This window comes from Triticum dicoccoides, chromosome 4B, assembly GCF_002162155.2.
Source record: "Triticum dicoccoides isolate Atlit2015 ecotype Zavitan chromosome 4B, WEW_v2.0, whole genome shotgun sequence".
In the NCBI taxonomy this organism is placed as follows: Eukaryota; Viridiplantae; Streptophyta; class Magnoliopsida; order Poales; family Poaceae; genus Triticum; species Triticum dicoccoides.
This window is the reverse complement of record NC_041387.1, coordinates 591303899-591315678: the sequence shown is the minus strand read 5'-3', so window position 1 is coordinate 591315678 and position 11780 is coordinate 591303899.

The window sequence follows — 11780 nt, the reverse complement described above, 5'->3', positions numbered from 1 at the left end:
TGTCAGGACATTTGAAGGAACTTGCAAGCGACCAGCAGGTTTGACAGAGCTGCAGGTTTGCGTGCAAAAGTCGAATGAGTCCCTGAGGGATTACATCCAGAGGTGGATCACATTGCATCACACAGTGGAGAATGTATCTGATCACCAAGCATTCTGTGCCTTCAAGGAAGGCGTTAAGAACAGGGAGTTAATTTGAAGTTCGATCGGACCGGAGACATGACTCTGAGTCGAATGATGGAGATTGCCACCAAATATGCCAATGGTGAAGAAGAGGATCGACTCCGGAGTGGCAAGTACAAGCCGACTGCTCATGAAATCGGAGGAGGGAACTCTAGTCAGAAGTAGAAGCGGAAAGCCGAGCCAGCTGCTCCTGGAGAAGCCTTGGCCTTGACTCGGGGCAAGTTTAAAGGGAAGCCCAAAGGATCTTGGAACCCTAAGAAGGTGAAGGACAAGGAAGGAAACGACGTGATGGATTTGCCATTCCACATCCACACAAAGAAAGACGAGGAGGGTAACTTCATTTACCCGAGACATACCACTCGCCAGTGCCGACTCTTAATCCAGCAGTTTCAGGGGAAACAGCCCAAGGATAAGGAAAAGGAGTTGGACAAGGTTGAGGACAAAGAGGACATTGATGGAGGATACCCCCATGTCAATTCCACCCTGATGATTTTTGCTGATGTTGAGAGCAAAAGTCGATTGAAAGTTATCAACCGTGAGGTGAATATGGTTGCTCCGGTGACACCCAGTTATCTGAAATGGTCCTAGACCACCATCACGTTTGACCAGTCTGATCATCCGACACACATAGCCACCCATGGGAGGCAAGCTTTGGTGGTCGACCCAGTCGTCGAAGGCACTCGACTGACTAAGGTTCTGATGGATGGTGGCAGTGGCTTGAATATATTGTATGCGGAGACGCTGAAGGGAATGGGCATTTCGATGTCCAGACTCAGTTCCAGCAACATGAGTTTCCATGGAGTCATTCCTAGGAAGAAGGCTGGGTCACTCGGCCAAATTGCTCTTGATGTGGTTTTCGGTGATTCAAACCATTTCCGCAAGGAAAAGCTGACATTTGAGGTTGTGGATTTCCAGAGTGCCTATCACGCTATTTTGGGCAGGCCAGCTTACGCACGTTTTATGGCTCGACCATGTTACGTGTACCTCAAATTGAAGATGCCTGGCCCCAAAGGTGTGTTCACTGTTATTGGTAATCGCAAGAAGGCGAAGAGTGCTTTCAGAAAGGTTCAAAGATTGCCGATGCTCAGATGGTAGCAGAAGAGTGGCAGGATCACCAGAAAAATGCAGACCCGAGTGATATGTTGCGAGCTAAGAAGCCTGCTACAGAGTCGGCATTTCAATCGTCCGGTGAGACAAAGGCAGTTCACATCCACCCGACCGACCCCAGCGCTGCTCCGAATCATATCTCCACAACACTCGACTCTAAATAGGAAGAAGCGCTCATCCAGTTCCTTCGTGAGAACTGGGACATCTTCGCATGGAAGCCTGCTGACATGCCGGGTGTTCACAGGGGGCTGGCTGAGCATCCTCTACGAGTCGACTCAAAAGTGAAACCTGTCAAAGAACATCTTCAACGGTCTTCCGTCCAGGAGAGAAAGGCCATTGGCGAGGAGGTGGCTCGGCTCCTGGCAGCAAAGTTTATCCGAGAAATTTACCACTCTGAGTGGCTCGCCAATGTTGTCATGGTCCCCAAGAAGGACAAGTCACTTCGCATGTGCATTAATTTCAAACATATCAACCGGGCCTGCCCAAAAGATCATTTTCCTCTCCTCTGCATCGACCAAATAGTCGACTCAACCGCGGGATGTGAGCGCCTGTCTTTTTTAGACGCTTATTCCGGTTACCATCAGATCCGTCTGTATGGACCCGACGAAATCAAAATAGCTTTCATCACTCCATTCGGGTGCTTCTGCTATGTCACCATGCCATTCGGCCTCAAGAATGCCGGAGCCACGTTCATGAGGATGATTCAGAAGTGTTTACTCACTCAAATTAGTCGGAACGTGGAAGCATACATGGATGATATTGTGGTCAAATCACGGAAGGGTTCCAACATGTTGACTGACCTTGCTGAAACATTTTCCAATCTCAGCAGGTATGATATCAAGCTTAATCCATCAAAGTGCACATTCGGAGTTCCTGGCGGAAAGTTACTCGGTTTTCTCGTTTCCGAACGAGGAATCGACGCCAACCCAGAAAAAGTTGGCACTATACTCCGAATGAAACGCCCCGTGCGTGTGCACGATGTCCAGAAACTTACTGGATGCTTGGTCGCGTTAAGTCGATTCATCTCTTGCCTTGGTGAAAAGGCATTGCCTCTTTACCGACTGATGAAGAAGTCAGACAAGTTCGAGTGGACTCCAGAAGCTGATGCAGCGTTCGCAGAGCTAAAAGCCCTGCTCTCCACCCAGCCGGTGCTTGCTGCTCCAATCAGCAAAGAGCCTTTGTTGCTTTACATTGCAGCCATAGGACAAGTCGTCAGCACAGTACTTACGGTTGAGCGGGAAGAAGAAGGGAAAGCCTTCAAAGTTCAGCGCCCAGTATATTATCTTTCTGAAGTGTTGACCCCATCGAAGCAAAGATACCCTCATTATCAGAAGCTTGTATATGGGATTTACATGACCACGAAGAAGGTTGCTCATTATTTCTCTGATCATTCCATTACAGTCATCAGCGACGCCCCATTGTCAGAGATTCTGCACAACAGAGATGCAACTGGTCGAGTGGCAAAATGGGCGATTGAACTCCTTCCCCTTGATATCAAGTTTGAGGCAAAGAAAGCCGTTAAGTCCCAAGCAGTAGCAGATTTCATCGCCGAGTGGGTTGAACAGCAACTATCGACTCAAGTTCACTCGGAGCATTGGACCATGTTCTTTGACGGTTCTAAGATATTGAATGGTTCCGGTGCTAGGGTAGTTTTGGTTTCCCCCCGAGGAGATAAGCTCAGATATGTGCTCCAGATCCACTTTGATTCCTCCAACAATGAAGTAGAATATGAAGCACTTTTGTATGGGTTGCACATGGCCATTTCACTCGGCGTCCGTCGCCTTGTGGTTAATGGCGACTCAAATTTGGTGGTCAATCAGGTGATGAAGGAGTGGGACATCAAAAGCCCAACCATGACTGGTTACTGCAATGCAGTAAGAAAGCTGGAAAAGAAATTCGAGGGGTTAGAGCTTCATCATATACCCCGACTGAAGAACCAAGCAGCCGATGATTTAGCAAAGATAGGTTCCAAGAGAGAATCCATTCCAGTGGTGTGTTTTTGGAACATATCCACGCGCCGTCAGTTAAAGAGGACCCTTTCACCGAAGAAGCCTCGCAGCCAAAAAGTACCACGGATCCGACTGAAGTCGAGGTCCTAGCCGTGGTCGACCTGGTCATGTTAGTTTTGGTTATCACTCCTGACTGGACAGTGCCTTACATCGCATATATCCTAAGGAAAGAGCTCCCAGAGAATGAAGAAGAGGCTTGACAGATCGTCCGTCGATCCAAGGCCTTTACTGTCATGAAGGGACAGTTGTACAAAGAAAGCGCGACTGGAGCCAGTCAGAAATGCATAACGCAGGAAGAGGGTCGAATAATTCTCAATGACATCCACTCGGGGACTTGTGGCCATCATGCGTCCTCTCGGACTATTGTGGCTAAAGCATACCGAGCGGGATTTTACTGGCCAAGAGCAAATGAAATGGCAAAGGAGATAGTCGACAAGTGTGAAGGATGTCAATTTTACTCCAATATGTCTCACAAGCCCGCCTCAGCCTTGAAGACCATTCCACTCGTCTGGCCTTTTGCTGTATGGGGATTGGATATGGTTGGACCACTGAGAACAGGCAGAAGCGGCTTCACCCATGTGCTAGTGGCAGTCGACAAGTTCACTAAGTGGATTGAAGCTAAACCCATCAAGAATCTTGATGTCGGCACTGTTGTTAGCTTCATCAGGGAGTTGATATTCAGATATGGAGTTCCACATAGCATCATCACTGATAATGGGTCAAACTTCGATTCTGAGGAATTCAGAGCCTTTTGCACATCTCAGGGCACACGAGTCGACTATGCTTCAGTCACTCACCCCCAGTCGAATGGACAGGCAGAACGAGCAAATGGTTTAATTCTCAAAGGGCTGAAACCCCGACTGATGCGCGATCTCAAACACGCGGCTGGCGCATGAGTCAACGAACTTCCGTCAGTACTTTGGGGATTAAGGACCATACCTAATCGGTCTACTGGGAGAACTCCGTTCTTCTTGGTCTACGGAGCTGAAGCAGTCTTGCCGAGTGACCTGCTTCACAATGCACCCCGAGTCGAACTCTACATTGAAGATGAAGCAGAGCAAGCCCGACAGGACGCACTCGACCTTCTAGAAGAAGAAAGAGAGATGGAAATGATCCGATCAACCATTTATCAGCAGGACTTACGTTGCTTCCATGCCAGAAACGTGAAGAGTCGAGCCTTCCAAGAAGGAGATTTGGTTCTCCGAGTGGATCAGCAGAAGCCACACAAGCTTGCTCCTACTTGGGAAGGTCCCTTCATCGTTAGCAAAGTTCTCCACAATGGAGCGTACCGCCTTTACAATGTTGGTCACCAGATTGATGAACCCCGAGCTTGGAACACGGAGCTGCTCCGCCCCTTTTATACTTAAGTATTGACTCGGATGAGATGTAATAAAAGTACTTCTGTAGTTTATTTATCAAAGACAAGAGTGTTATAATTGTCCCAGTGATTGTTGTTACTTTTGTTTACATGAGAAGTCCCCCAGTGGGGTGGCTTAGCTGCGAATCTGTTTCGCCTAAGTTTGTAAAAAAAATCCTTGCCGAGTGGTGAGCCAGTCTCCCACTTGGGGGCTTAGCTGCGAATCTGTTTCGCCTAAGTACTTTCAAATCCTACCGAGTGGTGAACCAGCCTCCCACTCGGGGGCTTAGCTGCATTCCAAGTACTCGCCTAAGTTTAAAAAATCCTACCGAGTGGTGAGCCAGCCTCCCACTCGGAGGCTTAGCTGCAGTCCAAGTACTCGCCTAAGTATCTGAAAATCCTACCGAGTGGAGAGCAAACCTCCCACTCGGGGGCTTAGATGCAGCCCAGTGCTCGCCTAAGTACTTAATACAATGTGCGCTCTGCAAGGAAGATGGGGTGCAGGTCGACTGCTACCTACTCCTTCCGAGCTACGCCACAAATACAGTGTGCGCTCCGCAAGGAAGACGAGGTGCAGGTCGACTGCTACTCCTTCCGAGCTACGCCACAAATACAATGTGCGTCCCACAAGGAGGGCGAGGTGCAGGCCGACTGTTACCTTCTCCTTTGGAGGTGTGCCACAAAAAATCCTACCAAGTGGAGAGCAAACCTCTCACTCGGGGGCTTAGCTGCAGCCCAGTGCTCACCTAAGTTTTTGAAAATCCTACCGAGTGGAGAACAAACCTCCCACTCGGGGGCTTAGCTGCAGTCCAAGTACTCGCCTAAGTTTAAAAAATCCTACCGAGTGGTGAGCCAGCCTCCCACTCGGAGGCTTAGCTGCAGTCCATGTACTCGCCTAAGTATCTGAAAATCCTACCGAGTGGAGAGCAAACCTCCTACTCGGGGGCTTAGCTGCAGCCCAGTGCTCACCTAAGTACTTAATACAATGTGTGCTCCGCAAGGAAGATGGGGTGCAGGTCGACTGCTACCTACTCCTTCCGAGCTACGCCACAAATACAATGTGCGCTCCGCAAGGAAGACGAGGTGCGGGTCGACTGCTACTCCTTCCGAGCTATGCCACAAATACAATGCGCGTCCCACAAGGAGGGCAAGGTGCAGGCCGACTGTTACCTTCTCCTTCAGAGGTGTGCCACAAAAAATCCAACCGGGTGGAGAGCAAACCTCTCACTCGGGGGCTTAGCTGCAGCCCAGTGCTCGCCTAAGTTTTTGAAAATCCTACCGAGTGGAGAACAAACCTCCCACTCGGAGGCTTAGCTGCAGCCCAGTGCTCGCCTAAGTTTTTGAAAATCCTACCGAGTGATGAGCCAGCCTCCCACTCGGAGGCTTAGCTGCAGTCCAAGTACTCGCCTAAGTAAACAAAATCCTACCGAGTGGTGAGCCAGCCTCCCACTCGGAGGGTTAGCTGCAGCCCAGTGCTCGCCCAAGTTTCTGAAAATCCTACCGAGTGGAGAGCAAACCTCCCACTCGGGGGCTTAGCTGCAGCCCAGTGCTCGCCTAAGTTTCTGAAAATCCTACCGAGTGGAGAGCAAACCTCCCACTCGGAGGCTTAGCTGCAGTCCAAGTACTCGCCTAAGTAAACAAAATCCTACCGAGTGGTGAGCCAGCCTCCCACTCGGAGGCTTAGCTGCAGCCCAGTGCTCCCCCAAGTTTCTGAAAATCCTACCGAGTGGAGAGCAAACCTCCCACTCGGGGCTTAGCTGCAGCCCAGTGCTCGCCTAAGTTTCTGAAAATCCTACCGAGTGGAGAGAAAACCTCCCACTCGGGGGCTTAGCTGCAGCCCAGCGCTCGCCTAAGTTTCTAAAAAATCCTACCGAGTGGAGAGCAAACCTCCCACTCGGGGGGCTTAGCTGCAGCCCAGCGCTCGCCTAAGTTTCTAAAAAATCCTGCCGAGTGGAGAGCAAGCATCCCACTCGGAGGCTTAGCTGCAGTCCAAGTACTCGCCTAAGTAAAAAAAATCCTACCGAGTGGTAAGGCAGCCTTCCGCTCGGGGGCTTAGCTGCAGCCCAGTGCTCGCCTAAGTTTTTATAAATCTTTCCGAGTGGAGAATAAGTTTCTCACTCGGAGGCTTGGTTGCAACCAAGCACTCGCCCAAACATGACGAGCACAAGTCGACTACAATTTGTGCTTCACTCCTACCTGCAAAAGAGCATTTCAGATGCTAACATATATTCCAACCCAAAGGAGATAGTTGTCCAAAAGAAGCAAACGTATTTCAACGGCAAATCAAGTTCGGATAACGTCCTACGGACCCGGAAGTGCTCAGGCATCAAGCTTGTTAAAGTTTGGCGGTTACAAAAATCACTCGGCATTCCGTGGCAAATTCAAATCATCAAGCATAATAGTTTTTTACCCCTCCTGCGGAGGGCTGGAAGGCGCAACGAACTCGTCCAGATCGATCCCATCTGCAATCCGAGTGGCGGCCGCCATGAAGGTCTCCATGAAAGAACGGAAGTCATGCTTCCTAGTATTGGCCACCTTGAGAGACACCAACTTGTCCTCTCTCGCTTCTTTGCAATGGACGCGGACCAAGGACAGAGCGACGTCAGCACCGCACCGGGCAGAAGACTTCTTCCACTCTTGAACTCGACTCGGAATCTCGTTCAGTCGAGTCATCAGCGACTCAAGGTCATTCTGAAGCGTTTCTTCTGGCCAGAGCGATGTGTCGATGCGTGATGTAGCGTCCTTCAGTCTTGCAAGGTAATCGACCACTGCAGCAATGCGGGACTCGAGGCAGAGCACGTTCATAGCAGTTTCATCCTTCACTGGAGAGTTGATGGGGTCCAAGCCAGTCTCCACTCGACTAGTCTCCTCTTCAAAGTTTTGGCAGAATTCTGTGGACATGATTCAAGGATAAGCTAACACCCTTACAGCAAGTTAGTAACTACCAATCGGAGATGAGAGGTTACCTTCGAGCATGAGGAACAACTTCTTGGTGAGTCCTCCCAGATAAAGCTCCAAGTCATTTTTCTTTCCTGCCAGTTCACCAGCTTTGTCATCTAGGACCATGTTGGCATTCCTCAGTCGAGTGACTTCTTGGTTGGCCACGTCAAGAGCGGCTTTCAGTCGAGTGTTATCTTCTTCGAGTTTGTTGACGGAAGCCAACTTCTCTTCTGCAAGCCTGGTCTTGTCTGCAGCCCTTTTCTGCGCCTCGGCAAGGTCGAGGTCCTTCTTCTTCAGAGCATCCTTCATTTTTTCTGCGAAAATCACAGTAAGATCAGATTCAGAGACAGGCAAGAAGCAAGGACAGTCGTCAAGATTCTCACCAAACATACCTTTTGCCTCCTCCTTCGCCTTCGTGAAGTTCTCTTGAACAAGCTTTTGATCAAGCTCAAGCTGGATATACTTGTTCTCCAGCTCGGTGTAACGAGAAACAAGGTCACAAGATTTCTGCGAAAGTTCAATCGACAGACATCAATGACAGATCACTTCCGAGTGACTAAAAGGAAAAATCGTACTATTTCTAAGACTACACGTGAATCTAAAACATTCAACTGTAGTCTCGGGGACCACACCCAGTGGGTGCACTCAGCGTGCCCCCACTAGTTCTATCAGCCAGACTCAAAGTCGATCAGTCGATCGGAAGCAGTTAACTGTCAGCAGTAATAAAAAAAAATCAGACCATAGCCGATTGCCAGCAATCGACCACGGTCTCAGGGACTACACCCAGTGGGTGCACTCAGCGTGCCCCCACCAGTTTCATTGATTCCACTCGACCATGGTCGAGTGGAACAAGCAAAGTGAGAAATCTCAAGATACAAAAACTATAGTCGACTGCCAGCAGTCCACTGTAGAATCCACACACCCAGTGGGTGCATGACAAAAATCAAGATTTCCAGTCGGTGTTCAATTACCTGGACATTGCTCTGGAGAGCTGAGCTCGCATCATAAGCTGCTTGGCTGGCAGTTTGGATCGCCTTCACCTACTCCATCATAATCCCGGCCTGGCGTATAGCTTCCTTGGCAGCGCTTGCTTGGTCCTCCGGGACGTGGTAGGTGGAGAAGAGGGAAGGCGGGTCAGCACTCGACGACGAGGGGCGGGCAACCGTCAATGGCTCCGCAAAGGACACGGTAGCCCGAGCGACGTTGCTCCCCTCGGGAATCTATGGTCCATGTGCTGACGTAACCTGCGCAGCCTTGCCAACAGTCGCCTTTCTGCTCCTACTCTGCCTCAGCGGCGCTTCGTCGTCATCGTCAGGAAGATTGATGACAACGTTAGGTGGAGCTGTAGAAGAAGTTCAAAATCAAAAATGGAGATTCAATCGACCAAAAGCGAAACCGCACAAATCATACCAGGTTGAGAAGTCGCAGCATCTACCATTTCTTGATCCTCATGCCTGGCTGAAGTCTCGGAAGTAGCAGCGCTGCGATTTGCAAAATATCAGTCGGTCAGCAATTGAGGCGACCGGGAGTGGAAAACATGAGTTACGATCATTACCCAGAGACAGTCGGAATCTCCATCTTCATCTTCGGTAGGGCCTTCGCCGGTTTTGACGGGGCCGCTCGGGGTTGCTTCGACGCCTTTTCAGTCGCCGCCGGTGAAGTTGTCCGAGGACGTTTAGTCGACTGCCCAGCAGGCGCGACTCCCTTGCCACGATCAGCCGTAGGGTCGTGGGTGAGTTTGGACCTCCTTTCGGAACGAGGAGGCGCAACTTCCTCCTCCTCTTCCTCCTCCTCTTCCTCCTCGTCAAAACCTGTGTCTTCCTCACCCTCATCGGCGTCCGACTCCCACTCCTCTTGGCTTTCGCCTCCGCTTCCTTCCTCCTCTTCGGCCTGCGCCTGCGCCCCGTTAGGCATCGAGTACAACTCAGTGGTCTCCTGAAAGACAGCAAGCAAGACAAAGGTCAATCGACCGATTTACGACGAAACAGAATGGACGGAACAATTGGAGGAAAATTGTCACACCTTGTCCACCTCATAAGATTGGTCGAGTGGAACGATCCTCCTAGCTCCCCGAGGGTTGTCCTTATTCCCAGTAATGGCAGTCATCCACCTCTCCAATGTAGCATCGTCGACCTCCTCTGGGTGGACCCGACTGGTGTCTTCAGTACTAGAATATAGCCACATCGGGTGGCCCCGGTACTGGAGTGGTTGTATGCGCCGCCAAAGGAAAACCTCCAGAAGGTCCATGCCGGTCACGCCGTCACGAATCAACTGAACTACCCGCTCCATCAACATTTTCACCTGAGCCTTCTCCTCCGGAACTACTTTCAGGGAGGAGGGCTTGCTCACTCGACTCATAGAAAAGGGAGGGAGCCCGGTCGACTGCCCTCGCGTCGACCGGTCTTGGCAGTAGAACCAAGTCGACTGCCACCCTCTGACCGACTCGGGAAGGCTCATAGCAGGGAAAGCGCTCTTACTCCTCATCTGGACCCCGAGACCCCCACACATCTGGATCACCTGGGTTCTCTCGTCATTGGGGCTGGCCTTTTTCACCGTCTGGGAACGACAGGTGAATATATGTTTGAAGAGGCCCCAGTGCGGCCGGCAACCCAAGAAATTCTTACACAGAGACACAAAGGCAGAGAGATAGGCGATGGAATTTGGAGTGAAATGGTGAAGCTGAGCTCCGAAGAAATTCAGAAATCCTCGGAAGAAAAGATGCGGCGGCAAAGAAAACCATCGATCTACATGAGTCGCCAAGAGGATGCACTCACCCTCCTAAGGTTGCGGTTGACACTCCGTCCCCGGAAGCCTCGCTGCTCCGTGCTCGATCAGCCCCTCATTGGCTAGGTCATCGAGGTCCTTCTGGGTGATGGTCGAGCGGATCCAATCTCCTTGGATCCAACCCTGCGGCAGGCGAGACCGCGATGAAGATCCACCCCGACTGGACGCTCTTCCCTTCGCTTGCACCATCACCTTCTTCGCCCGCTCCAAAGCCGCCGTCTTCTCCTTCACCATTGTCGCCGACAAAGCTGGAACGGGGCTGCGGCGCTGGGCAGTTGACGAGCGTAGGAGATGAATCTGGAGACGAAGGAGGAGAGAATGAGGAAGCACTCTTCGGAAAACCTCCGCCTAGTTCCTTATATGGGGTCACCTCTGAGTGGCTGACAGGTAGGCCCAGGCAATCCTGTCAAATCCCGAAACAGTCGCGCGCGCGATACGTGGCGAAAAAGGAAGCACGAAGATCGAGGCGTCCCTGCCTTATCCCGTCCGAGTACCGCGGCGTTCTCCGCTTCGCGCGCTTCCCAAAATTCGGATCCCACCAAATCCGCTAACCAACAGGGCAACTTGTCAGACGGAAGATCTCCTGCGATCCGTCGCTCGGAAATCTCCAAGTTCATAAAGTTCACTCGACAGATATAAAGAATGGATCAAGGCGACTGAAGAAAGTTGACGCCCTCAATTAAAAGTCATTGATCCTGAGAGAAAACGCCTTTACAGTACCAGAAAGCAAGTCGGAAAGATTGCCAACTCCGTCCCCACTCAAACCTCGATCCATTCGGGGGCTACTGATGAAGCCATGTACCTAGGGTAGGGTTACGGACCTGTCCAAGGTACCCTCCCCAAGGACATCTCTTAGAAGAAGCCGTCTTTCAGTCGACCAAGAGGAACTCCACTCGACGGACTAGAAGACACTCGACGAACCTGAAGACACTCGACCATGAAGACTCACTCGACCATCAGGAATTCAGGATTTATTCTGTGTCCAAACGGTCTGTAATTAAGTAGTCTTAATGGTCATGATGACATTTTATGTAGGGCGTTACTAGTAACGCCAGGCCTTAATGTACTTTAACCCTCTGCTACGTGGGTTGGCTGGGGTCCTGGCGTCCTCTATATAAGCCACCCCCCCTCCACTGGTAGAAGGGTTCGCACCCCTGTAACTCATATACACATAAATCAGTCGACCGCCTCCGGGCTCCGAGACGTAGGGCTATTACTTCCTCCGAGAAGGGCCTGAACTCGTAAAACACTCGTGTGTACAATAACTCCATAGCTAGGATCTTGCCTCTCCATACCTACCCCCCATTCTACTGTCAGACTTAGAACCACGACACCGACCGCGGCGCCGCCGACACTGGGATCCTCTCCTGGATCCAGATGCCAGTCGTGCGGCAGGGTCACGT